General features: G+C 39.7%; 1 protein-coding gene and 1 long non-coding RNA gene across 2 annotated transcripts in view; one reads left to right on the top strand and one right to left on the bottom strand.

The window, feature by feature from the left end:
• cdh5 (cadherin 5) overlaps positions 1–1177 on the bottom strand; it is a 35819-nt gene extending 34642 nt beyond the window's left edge. The window contains exon 1 of the mRNA XM_038736980.1: positions 222–1177. The gene's annotated coding sequence lies outside the window, so the exon portion shown is untranslated. The remainder of the gene's footprint in view (positions 1–221) is intronic.
• LOC119916972 lies at positions 1120–11427 on the top strand. Its single transcript, XR_005447194.1, has 4 exons — positions 1120–1225; positions 10344–10455; positions 10556–10640; positions 11198–11427. It is a non-coding gene; the product is annotated as an uncharacterized LOC119916972 (long non-coding RNA).
• The last annotated feature ends 804 nt before the right edge of the window (positions 11428–12231 follow it).

Genomic DNA, 12231 nt, shown 5'->3' on the forward strand with positions numbered 1-12231 from the left:
GCTTTTAAATTAGAAGGAAATGTATATTCACACTCCCATTTGCTGAACAGGAAAGCTGTGGATGTATCTATCTGTACATTTGTTTCTTCTATAGTTTAGCACCTACTCACATACTTGTTATCTAGGTACGTGCGCGCACACACACACACACACAACATAATTGTGCCATCAGTATATCCTTTTCAATTTTCCCAAACCTAAGATAGCAAAAGAAAACTTACCACACAGATAGGAAGTCCAAGACAAGAAAGATCCAACCTTTGTTTTGATGCAAAAGGAAGCCCAAATTCTTCAAGGTGCACTCTTGTTCATCCGCAATGGGGTTACTTTTTTAATATGTGTCAGGTTTTGGTAGAAATTAGTGGCTGGTAGGTGGCTGTAGGCTCAAAACCACCTCCTGATTCAACTAAGTCTCTTCCTCGCTGTCACACTCTCTTCTTTTTGGCTGCTGGTTTACTAATGTTGAAAGAGCAGCAGGTGTTGTTGTACAGGCAGGGATATCTCTCGGCTTGATTTTTTACCAGGCTTCTGTGCAAATCCTTTTCTGGTCTGTGGACCAGATAATAGGATAAGTCTGTGATGATGAAGTATGGGTCGATGCCTCTTGAATGAAAATGTATCCCAGAGTTGGATTTCCAGTGCAAGAAATGAAGGTATTCACTGAGATATCACTCTCGTGGAAATTTCAGGTGTCTCTTCCTCTGTTGGTTTTTTTCCTCAAACAGGAAAAACCAAGGCAGTTGCTCCAGCTCTAAAGTTTATTTCATCCCAAAATGTCTTTATCACCCTGTTTTCCCTTCTTGGGGTATCAAGGTTTTTCCTCAGGAGTCCGACAAGTTTTGAGTCTCTCTCGCTCTTTTTCGTCCTGTCGCCTCTGATGTGGTTTTCTCATCCAGTGGCCAAAAGTGTTGAACCACAGCTGTCAGACCACAGTCCTCATACAGGTCACTGCCCACTTCCTCTTCCTGTTATTGTGGTCAGTTTTCCTCGCTGGTGCTCCCTGCTACCGCTCCTTTTCCTGTCCTGGAGGGGGAAACGATGGAGAGGTATGGGATTGGTGGAAAGACAGAAAAAAGAAAGAGGCAGAGAAGCAGTGAGGGAGCGCATATGTCAAAACAGCTCAAAGACGCTCGGAGAGGCAGAGAAAGCAGCCGGCTCATGTTCATGAAGCAGATGGAGTGAGTGTGTGAGAGTGAAGAAGGGAGGGAGGGTGATGCAGAATAAGGTGAGAGAGGCGTTACTTCTGAGTCCTTCTGAGAGAGAGAGAGACAGAGACAGAGAGTGGGGGGGGGTGGATTTATTATTCATGTGTGTGAGATAAGGATTAAGTTAAACAGGTTATTGGGGATAATCCGTAGAGATTTCCCCACATGAGGCTAGTAAATATTTCAGAGGGCTGACTTCAGCGGATGAGTGTGTGTGAGAGAGAGAGAGATCTCTTTTAAATGAGATGAGTCGGACGCCCCGCCACACACACACACACACACACACACAGTCCATCTATCTCAGCCCCCTCCTCTTCTCTTCAGGGGGAGAGTCAGCCGTCAGTAATTTGGCGAATTGGACAGGAAAGCCGGCTGTGTGTTTTTAAATGAAACCTCTCCTGTGGCTACAGCAGTCCCACTCCCTCTCTCTCTCTCTCTCTCTCTCTCTCTCTCTCTGTCTTCTCACTTTCTCTGTTTGCTCTGTTCGCGCTCTTGTTATTTGCAGTTGCCGTTCCACTCTACATGCAATATTTTCATTACAGCTGGGAATAGTACTGCCTAACAACAGGACAAAAGTCAACATTTACTTTAAATCATTTTCCCCTATCACAGTAGCTGTATAGTATCTTTCAGTGGTGTGATTTGTTCTACAAACTGAAAGACAAAAGCGTTGTCACTGTTTATCAAAACCATTACAAATGGTCTTTCCAAAAAAGAATCATGATCAATCTCCTCTATGGTTAAGGAACAGTTTAAGCCCCTAAAACTACTTGGTTAAAGGTAACTTTTAGTCAGGAGTTCTTGACAACTGATGCCGCTAACGATGTTTTTACGAGTACCTATTTAGTTTGTTTTGTGAACGTGCTCAAGGACGCAGGGTCGTCTTGCAATTACGCAAATGCAATAAGCTGGCTAATGACATACTTGCAAGCTCACATTCATGGTAGAATATTTTTTTGTACGCCATGGAAAGTTTTCAGGGTTGTAACATCCTGCCTCTTGCGATTATAAACTGCCGTTCAGTGTCTATTACAGTAGTCAAACCAGTCTTCTTGAATTGTATTTTATCACCTCATGGTACCTTATTTCTGTCTGTTCACTTGTATTTTTTTCTTTGTTTCCCCAGTGAACTACACTTTTCCTAAGTCTCATCTTGTTTTTGACAAAGAACTAACATCTAACTTCAGCAAAAATCTTTCACTGTCTGAAAGTGTGATTGTGTGTGTGTGTGTGTGTGTGTGTGTGTGTGTGTAAAACTGTCATTTTAGACAGATAAGGGAGAGACTATAGTGACTGTGATGACAGTTACACACTAAAGAGACCGAAAAGGCCTGAGGGACAGTGACTGAAAATGAACTGCTTAAATATTTCACCAACATTATTCTACTCCGTATTTACAATACTATAATTACTACTCTGAGTTATGTATTTGTATCTAGATTACAAGTGATACGTATTGTACATGATACTTAACGTAAACCACTTTGAGGTTTATATTATTTTTTGAAAACCATGACCTTTAAATTTAGTTAATTTTTATCGCGTTAAATTGGGTAGAGACAGTGATGTACATATGCAGAGAAAATGAACAAGTAAGGAAATATCAAAGAGAAAGAGTTTGTCCTCATGTCTGTTGTCTGTTTTCTTTCAGTAAAACAAGGCGACGTGTACAAGAGTGACAGTTGTCCCGCCAAGAAAAAAACAAAACGTCACAAATTTGATGGAAACTCTCTTGTTTACACATCTCATTTCCTCTCCCCCTCTGTGTCTCTCTGTCATTCTGTCTTTTAAAAAATCCTCATGCTCTTGGCCTACTTTCCTAAAAAACACTTTGGCACTAAAAATTGCATCCTCGCTCCACACATGTAAGGAAACGGGTGATATTCCCCCACTGGTGGTTTGACTAGAAGCAGACCCCTGGGATCTGAATATCAAGGACTGGAGGACTGAGAGAGAGACAGACAGAAAGAGGCAAATGTCTAGCATGACAGATTTGTTTTACAGTGTTATATCTGCCTGAAGGGGCCCCTTTCATCATCAACACCTACAATGCAGAATATTCAGAGGGTAGAGAAAACATGAAATAACTCAATAAAGATGGGTCATCCTGGGGTGAAGCCCAGTTAGTTGTCTCATGTTGCTCTAAAAATACACATATCAAAGTGCTAATAAAGGCTGCTAACTGGTAATATGATGGAGCTTTCAATCTTCAGATTTAAAGTCTACAAGGTTATTTTGTCTGTACATCTGGTAGTGCTTCTAATTTTAAAGGGGCAGTTTATCTAAATAACAACAAACATGCTTTCCCCACTCACCAAAACAGTGGTTGTAAATTGCATTTAATTAATGGCGCACTGAAAACTAAACATCAAAGTATCTTTCCAGAAACAATACCCCAATTAGTCAGGATAGTCCACACACTCTACAGTGAACAGTGTACAGTGTTTTGGGGATAGTTTTTTCAAATGTCAGTTTTTAATGCTTTGAGTGCCACTGACCTTGGAGTGAAGGGACCGTTTGATGTCACAAAGCTTTTATCTTAGATGAACACCCTAAAATTTATAATTCTAATGGTACATCGAATTGTCCACTCACTGTCAAGAAACTGTAGTACAAGGTACAAGAAGAGGTCCAATTTTCGTTCTTTTTAATGAATGGAAATTATAAAAACCATGTTGATACAGTAAGGAAAAACCAAGCATTTTTGTAACATTATGTTGGTTTTTGTCTACATGCTAAACTGTTCAAATGTCAACAGTTGCAGATTTTCACACATTTTCCACTTTATTTGCAGTGTAAAAAATAAAGAACCGTTATTAAAACTCAGTTTCTATAGTATAGCTTTACTTTGTTAAAAGTAAGAAGAGCAGCATCAAACTGACTTGGTGAGTTTCTCCTTTTAATCATACATTTTCCCTTCATATTTACTTTTCTCTTTTTTGTTTTTTGACAATTAGAAATAAATTTCTACCTTCTTCAAGCATTAATTACAGTGTTTTTGTTGTCCCTTCATCTTTTCGTCAAACATGCTAACTCCATGTTACCTTTCATTGCAACAATTAGGCTACCATTCCACTCATTGTTATCTGTGTATCTGTGCACATACTTGTGTTATTAAAAGAGCAGTAGACTGCATTTGTAAAATCTGATACTCTGTTGGTATTATGCCTAATTATCACATAGCGCTTTAAAAGACCACATCACATTTCTGCAGTATCTCAATCAATTCCCCATACTAAAAGACAGCATCTTCTTCCTCCCATAATACTTTATCTGATGAGACTGTAGAACAATAGCAAGAAAAGCTGCAGTTTTCCTGGTTTCAAAATCTCACATTCTTATCTGGCAAAGAGAATTATATCAGAATTATATCACATCGTGAGGCTAAAATGAGTCTTTCTTGCTGCCATTTGGCCGGTGCTTGCATCATCACATGTAGAATTTGGGGTGGGGAACAGACCCTGCCTACTAGATACAGAGTATTGACAAGTGCAGTGGAATATTTAGGCAAGCCATATGACAAAGACAGACATAAGGATGAAAAACTGAAGTGGTCCAGACAAGGCGCCAAAATCCTCCATGTGGCCTTAATAAATCATTTGATCCACATCAACATGCTAACATGTAGCCTATTGAGAGCACAATATTTACTTATAGAAACCCCCAATAAAAAAAAAAGTTATCCAAGGGAAATTAAAATATTTAATTATACAAATCAAAAGGAAAAGGATAAATAAATGACTAGAGACTGCTTCCTTTGAATGTGTTGCTCTTCAGTTGAATGCCTCTTTTTAAACATCTACAGGCCACCTAAATGTTTTGCAAACCTGTTTGATGACTTTGCTGAACTGTTGTCTATCATGTGCATTGACTTTGACTGTGTAGTTCTGGTTGGAACTGAAATCCTCCTCCTGCTGCCTTGATATTCTATCTACAGGCTTTATTAACTGCATGGCATCAGAGTTTCTGCAAATATACTTTTTATATAAAATATACACTTTTCTTCACTATTTCCAAAAGGCTCTTCTAACTGCAGTTATTAAAAAGTCTGGACAACTCACTATTGGACAATTACAGGCCCATATCAAACCTCTCTACTTAAAGCAAAATGAAACATCTGAACACCTTCCAGGCACTAAACAATTATTTTGATGTTTTCCAATCAGGATTTTGATCAAACCACAGCACTGAGACTGCTCTTGTTAAGGTCTTGAATGACATCCACTTAAACACAAACAGTGAAAAAGATTTCACTTTTAGTTTGATTAGATCTCAGTGCTGCATTCGGCATATATTACAAGAGAGGCTAGAAAACTGTGTGGGACTTTCTGGAAAGGGGCTGAACTGGTTTTATTCCTATTTTAATGAAAGGGACAACTTTGTTTCGATCGATAACTCCAGATTATATAACACAACAAAACATCTCATAATTATTAAAGTGACACATATCACATCATCAGGTGACTATGGTACCATATAAGCACTGAGTAAGTTCATTCATCAACAAATCATATTCGGGATATATGACAAATACCATGAGGGAATAGCGACACAGCAAGCAATGTAACTAATGTTAGCTAAGTAGTGGGTTAGCTAACTGTCACTAGCTGTGAAGTTAACATGTACAGAGAAGGAGACGCTACCCAGAGCCAGGCAACCAGCTCCTGCTACTATAGCTAACATCACAGCAACTCAGTTCGAGCCACTTTGTTTTCCATTTACAGAGATGACAAAAAGACATGTATTGGATTAGAATTTCATACCCCACCCTTTTAAACAAAGATAAAAACTGAAATAACGGTTTTTGGAGCAGAAGAAGATCGATTATAAGTCACTGCTCAGCTTCAGACGTTAAACACCACAAATCAAACCAGATCTGGGTGTGGTCATGGACTAAATTTCAAATAGCCACAATAAACACTTACAAAATCAGCCTAATATAGCCATAAGAATATATGTAGAATAAAAGACTTATGTCTCAGCAGGCTTTAGAAAAACTTGCACTCATGCGTTTATCCTCATTATGTTTGACTACTGTAACTCTGTCTTTACATGTCAATCAGAAACTGCAGCTGATTCAGAACACTGCTGCTAGAGTCCTCACTAAGATCGTAGAACTGAGCCATACTATTCAGCAACCCTCTGCCTACCCAATCTCACCTGATCTCACTCACTCCTAATCAATGGTCTACTTTATAAGCTCCACCCATTCCCTTTGTTCTGGCTGGCAGCAACACAAACCACACGTGAGGGCCCTCCATCTCTGTGATCCAGATGTAGACTTACACCTTTGGTTGTGTGTGATGAAAAAAAAAACATAACCGTCAAGCCTCATCATCTCCTATTGCTCTTAATGTGTGCATAATGGCAACAAATGGCTTAAACAGAAACATTTGTCCCTCCTACATTCTTATCCATGTACCATGGTGATCCTATCCTAATCCTATAGAAAGATTTTACAAAGATCTTTACACAGATTTCCTGTTTGTCAAATAACGGACTTTAAAATGCTATTGTTGATTTATAACGCACTGAATGGTTTAAAGCCAAAATACATCTGTGATCTGCTGCTCCGCTATGAACCGCCCAGACCTCTCATCTAGGAAAAGTCTACTTTCTGTCCCCACGGTCAGAAGTACACATGGAAAAGCAGCATTCAGTTTTTATGCACCACATATCAGGAACACACTCCCAGAAAACTCTCAGCTCTTTTAAATCAGGGCTTAAGACTTTTCTGTGTGCAACTGCCTTTTATTAAATTAAATGTGGGGCTGTTTATTCAGATCTAGCACTGCACTGTAAATGCACTGTAATTTTTTATCAGAATCAGCTTTACTGGCCAAGTATGTGTACATGTACAAGGAATTAGACTGTTTTTTTATTGCTCTCAATGTACTTAGAGAAATATACAGCTAAGGACAAGGACAACAAAGCTGAACAAAAACAGGTAAAGTAATAGACTGTAATTTTTTTTCTCTCATTTTTATCTTAATGTCTTTTACGTCTAATATAAAGCACTTTGAATTGCCTTGTTGTTGAAAGGTGCGACACTGTGCAAATACACTTGCCTTGTCTTGCCTAGATTCTACTTCATGAATCCAAGGTTAAATGTATTATTACAAGGACCTGGTTGGGTAAATGGGTTTGTAAATGCATAACATGCATTTAAACTAAATTTAAAAATTCTGTCACAGATAACAATTTTAACATGTAAGACTCTTATATCTTATTAGAAATAGGGAGGAGCAGCTTCACTTCAGAATACTCTCCTCCCACCTGATATGCCTAAGAACAATGGTTTCCCTGCTTATTACTGCACAAGCCTATCACTAAATAAATTCAGTATACCTGTAGCATGATTCATTAGTCACACTGCAACACATGTTAATAGCCACACCATCACGTAAAAGGCTGTTAGAAATTGCTTTATGTAAATGTCAGTCTGTACATTTCAGCACAGTGATTGAAATGGTTTAAAGCTTTACAGACTTCCTCACTGTGTTGTGGCATCATTTCCAGTTTCACATACTGGGATTTTATATCAAATTCAAAACAGACACAGCTGTATTGAAATATCCAATCTCATGCATGTGATTAGAGGACCCATCACGTTGTTAGAGTGTGCTTGTATTCCACACGGGAAATGGAAGCTAGGATAATTAGCTTCCACTTTCAGATTGCTAAGGTTAGCACTGATTCCCACTAGATGTTAAATTTTTTTAGCTAGCTTTAGCTGTCTGTGCTTTAATGGGTCCATTTGTGGTGATGGAAAATGATGGAAATTCGAGACTGTCCTCCCAAGAGAAATAAAAGCATCAGTCGGTTCAGCAAGTGCCTCAAAACTACATACGTTTTATTATAACCTTGACAATGAAGCTCCTCTAACCTTAATAAAGTGTTTTTCAACCCAAACCAAACAATATTTCCCGAACCATCATTGTTGTGCCTAAACCTAATAGACTTATTTTTTCACATTGATTTGTAACGCTTCTGGGAGGCACAGACAAATTCATTAAAAAACAAATTTGCATTGTCCAAAATATATTTATGAATTGTCACCTGCCAGCTGAATTTTGTTTCCCTCTATATAAATACAGACATTTCACCATAAATGGGAGCAGAAACTGTCTCCAGAATGCAGGAAATTAAGTGTTTAATGCTCCAATTTTCTGGGGAGGACCAAACTTGCTGCTCATATTTCAGCATATCTTATTTTTTCAAACTAGTGTTACAAATTGTCTAGTCTTCTTGTGCATAGTCACTTCTTGTGACCCAAGTGTATCACCACACCCTGAATCTGAACCCTTATGTCCCCATCACTTTTCAACACAATGTGACGCCCTTGGACAAACATCATATTTTGCTGTTTCACTGGGAGGACTTACAGCAACAAGCAAGGCCAGATTAGTACCCCTAGGGGCTCCTGGGCACTGAAGCTTCCCCATTCCTAACACCCACACTCTTGATAACAAAGCTATTGACATCCAGCAAACTATAGGCACCTGATAGAACCTTTGCCCCACCAGACAGACTCCACGAACACGCACAGACACACACACACAATGCTCAGGCCCACCTTAATCAGGCTATTTTAACTTCCAGCCAAGATAGCATGTCAAATCACACACATATTGGTGAAAAGTTGAATGATTGGTCCAGCTGAGCGGGCAGCAAGTCTGCCTGTCCAGTTCAATAAACCAAGTACTGCCATCTCAATCACAAATCACAGTACAATTATAAAATAAATTAATCTCAAGGCATTGTATGGCTCAAGACTATGGCAAAATAGTGTTCACTGAAAATTACCCAAGCAGAAAGCACACTAATAATTCTGACACATGACTGACTGAAGATACAACGTCATACCACAACACTGCTGGGTGCAGTTTGCAAAAGAACTGTCACTAAGTGAGCTGGGTAACTTCATACACTCCAAAAGCCAACATATACTGCACTTGACAAACTAACTCTTACTCAGGTTTATGGCAGTTATCACACCATAATGACGCAATACACATGTTATGCAAACAGCATATAAACTCAGCAAAAAATATTCACAGATAGCATAACAGGTCTCACCTTTAGAAGTTCTTATGTTCTTGTCTTTTTCTTCGCACAGTGGCCGATCAAGTCCTCAAAGTCCAGCTAGCAACAAGCAAAGCTATATATGTTTTTGGTGGACGGTAACTATGTAATAATAATATCATAGCATGTCTTTCCTCGTTACCCCTCTGTGATGCTGGACAGTTAGCCGCCAGATTCTGAAAGGCTGAAATGCCTTTGAGATGCTCTCTGTAATCAATCCATAGTGCAGATGATGGTGCCTGCCACTGCCGTTGAGCCTGAGGTGTAGTTACCTCGTTCTGTTTGCTGACCAGCGTCCTCTCTGTCTTTTTCCGTTTCTTTGCTAAAGTTAGCTAACGTTAACTTACTGAGGCTGAGCGTAGCTGGTAGAGTAGACGATACTTCCAAGCTAACACTGGCTAGCTTGACATCCTCCTCTTCATTTCTTGCTTTTTTGAGCTACTTATTAGGGACATTTTTTATTGCAGCTACTTCTTTCTGCTCCTTATCTATTTTTTTATTACTCTTAACAGCTTCGCTGGGCTTTCCGTTGCTACCGCTTCCATTTCCACAAACACTAACGTTACACTCGCAGATACAAGCTATCTGACCATGGGTCAGTTACAAATTAATTCTACCATTTTTATCTCAACTTGTTCTAGAGTAACTAGCCCGTTATCATCCCAGGGAGTCAAAGCTTCAGTATTTCACGCAGTACCCTTCAGCGTCTATGAGACACCCTGGGCTTTCAACTAACTCCAATGTAAACCATCCACAGCAAGTACTTTTGATGCCTAAACCTAATCAAACTGAGACCATTTCGCAACATTAACCACATGTTAAAAATATGGAATGAGAATGTGTTGGAGTAACATACAAAGACGCAGGGAGTGATCAAACAGATGAGGCTAAGCAACAGCTAACAATCCTCATAGATACCTCTGTAATTCCTATGTCATTTTCTTTTTACTCATAGCTAAAATGACACAGAACAAAATGGAGAAATAGAAACCAACTTGTAAACTTTTCTTCTTTCGGTGAAGTTGTATATTGACTTGATGACCTGGTCAACAGATGCCTTAAAGATGTTACTGCCAGGATGTACCATCCTCAAGATGCAAATTCCACAACAGAGCCTAACAGAACAGATTTAGGCTGTTCTGCCTGGCTGCCTCAGGCAAACTGTGTAGGTGTCCTGCTTCATCCCACCAAACAATTTAATATTTTTAACACATCCTACTGAGTTGCATATGTATGATTTGGTGTTTGTTTTGTTGTCTAAAAAGCAGAACCATCCAGCTGTCCCTGCTGTCAGTCCGCTCTCTATGTGAGTTATGTATCTCTAAAGCTCTTCACCTGTCCTTGGCTAATGTAAGTATATTGTCTGATTTTGCTAAAGTATGTTTGCCAGAGGGTGGCACGGTGCAGTGGTTAGCATTGTTGCCTCACAGCAACAAGGTTGTGGGTTCTAACCCCGGTTGCCCCGGGCCTTCTGCGTGGAGTTTGCATGTTCTCCCCGTGTCTACATGGGTTCTCTCCAGGTGCTCCGGCTTCCTCCCACCATCCAAAGACACGTGGACTAGGTTGATTGGTGACCTTAAATTCACCTTAGGTGAGTGTGACTGGTTGTTTGTCTGTGTGGCCCTGCGATGGACTGGCGACCCCTGCGACCCTGTACGCAGGAGAAGCAGTTGACAATGGATGGATGTTTGCCAGAGACTATAAAATTAAAGAAATGTAGTTTCAACTAAGATTCAACATCGGCCTGCAGTTAAAGTCTCCTGCTTTCTTTTAATCAGTTGACTATGGGCAATTACTCTTTAAGTTAAACCAACCAGATTGTGTTACGATCTCCATGAGCCAATCATGTCAATGCTGTCAAACTTTAAATGTGGTCCCCTCTCTGCTGCTGTCACTTGTCATTTCAGTCCGAATTGTGGCGACCCTCCTCCACCCCATTCACCTGCATTTCATCACTTCCAGCGCCCGGTCTGAGCTCACTAGAAGCCTGCTCCTCTGCTCATCCAGATCTCAGCCATTCTCTTCATCCCTTCACGACCTCCACCAGTGTCTACACTCTATCAGGGGGGTATCCTACTTCACCATCCATGACATCGCGATGGGATCTAATCGCCAGACTATTCACGTCAATAAAATGATTTCTTCACTCTTAATGAAGTCTCTTCTGATTGAACTGTTGCCGTCTGTATTTTTACTTTACGTTTTCTGTTAAGCTACGGTATCTTATTTGGGTCTCTTTAAATCAATAAATTACAAATTACCTTGATATTTAAAAGTAAGCACATATGACAGCTCTGTCTGGTGGGTGGTTTTATTTATCACATCAAATATAAATAAAACCAGGAATAAACCAAATTTTCTGATGCAGCTGATAAGACACAGTAAGCGTTGTTTTGTATTCTATAGGCTACATAATTTTAAATTTGTCGTACACGTCTGATGCATACAGAGCATTTTGAAAATGTTGTGAAAATGAAGTCATGGCAAACAAAGAAAAATGCATAACTCTCCAATGACCTCCATCAAAAAAAAAAAACGTCGTTTCAGTTTTCACCAGCTTGAATTGTTACGACAAACAGATCCGAAGAGATGGGACATTAACCCCTACTGTGTGCATGTGAGTGTGAATACTTTTGTGTGACTATAGAATGTTTGCTTATGTGTGTGTACCAGTCTGTGTGTGTGTGTGTGTGTGTGTTGTGTAAATAGACAAAGATCCCCGAGGACAAATGATGAAGAAATGATATCTTGTGAAGTGTGCCCTTTAAAAATAGCAGGGTCGCTGTCAACATTACTTGGCTCTGGATGAGCTCTCTGTTTCTGTGTGTGTACACTCCTACATGCCACCATGATCTGTGTGTGTGTGTGTGTGTGCATGTGTGTGTGAGTGTGTGAGTGCTAATAAACATGTGAGTAAGCATAGAGGTAAGGGGTGCATTTA

Source organism: Micropterus salmoides, unplaced genomic scaffold, assembly GCF_014851395.1.
Source record: "Micropterus salmoides isolate LMB-PRFRI ecotype aquatic unplaced genomic scaffold, ASM1485139v1 Ms_hic_scaffold_22, whole genome shotgun sequence".
NCBI lineage: Eukaryota > Metazoa > Chordata > Actinopteri > Centrarchiformes > Centrarchidae > Micropterus > Micropterus salmoides.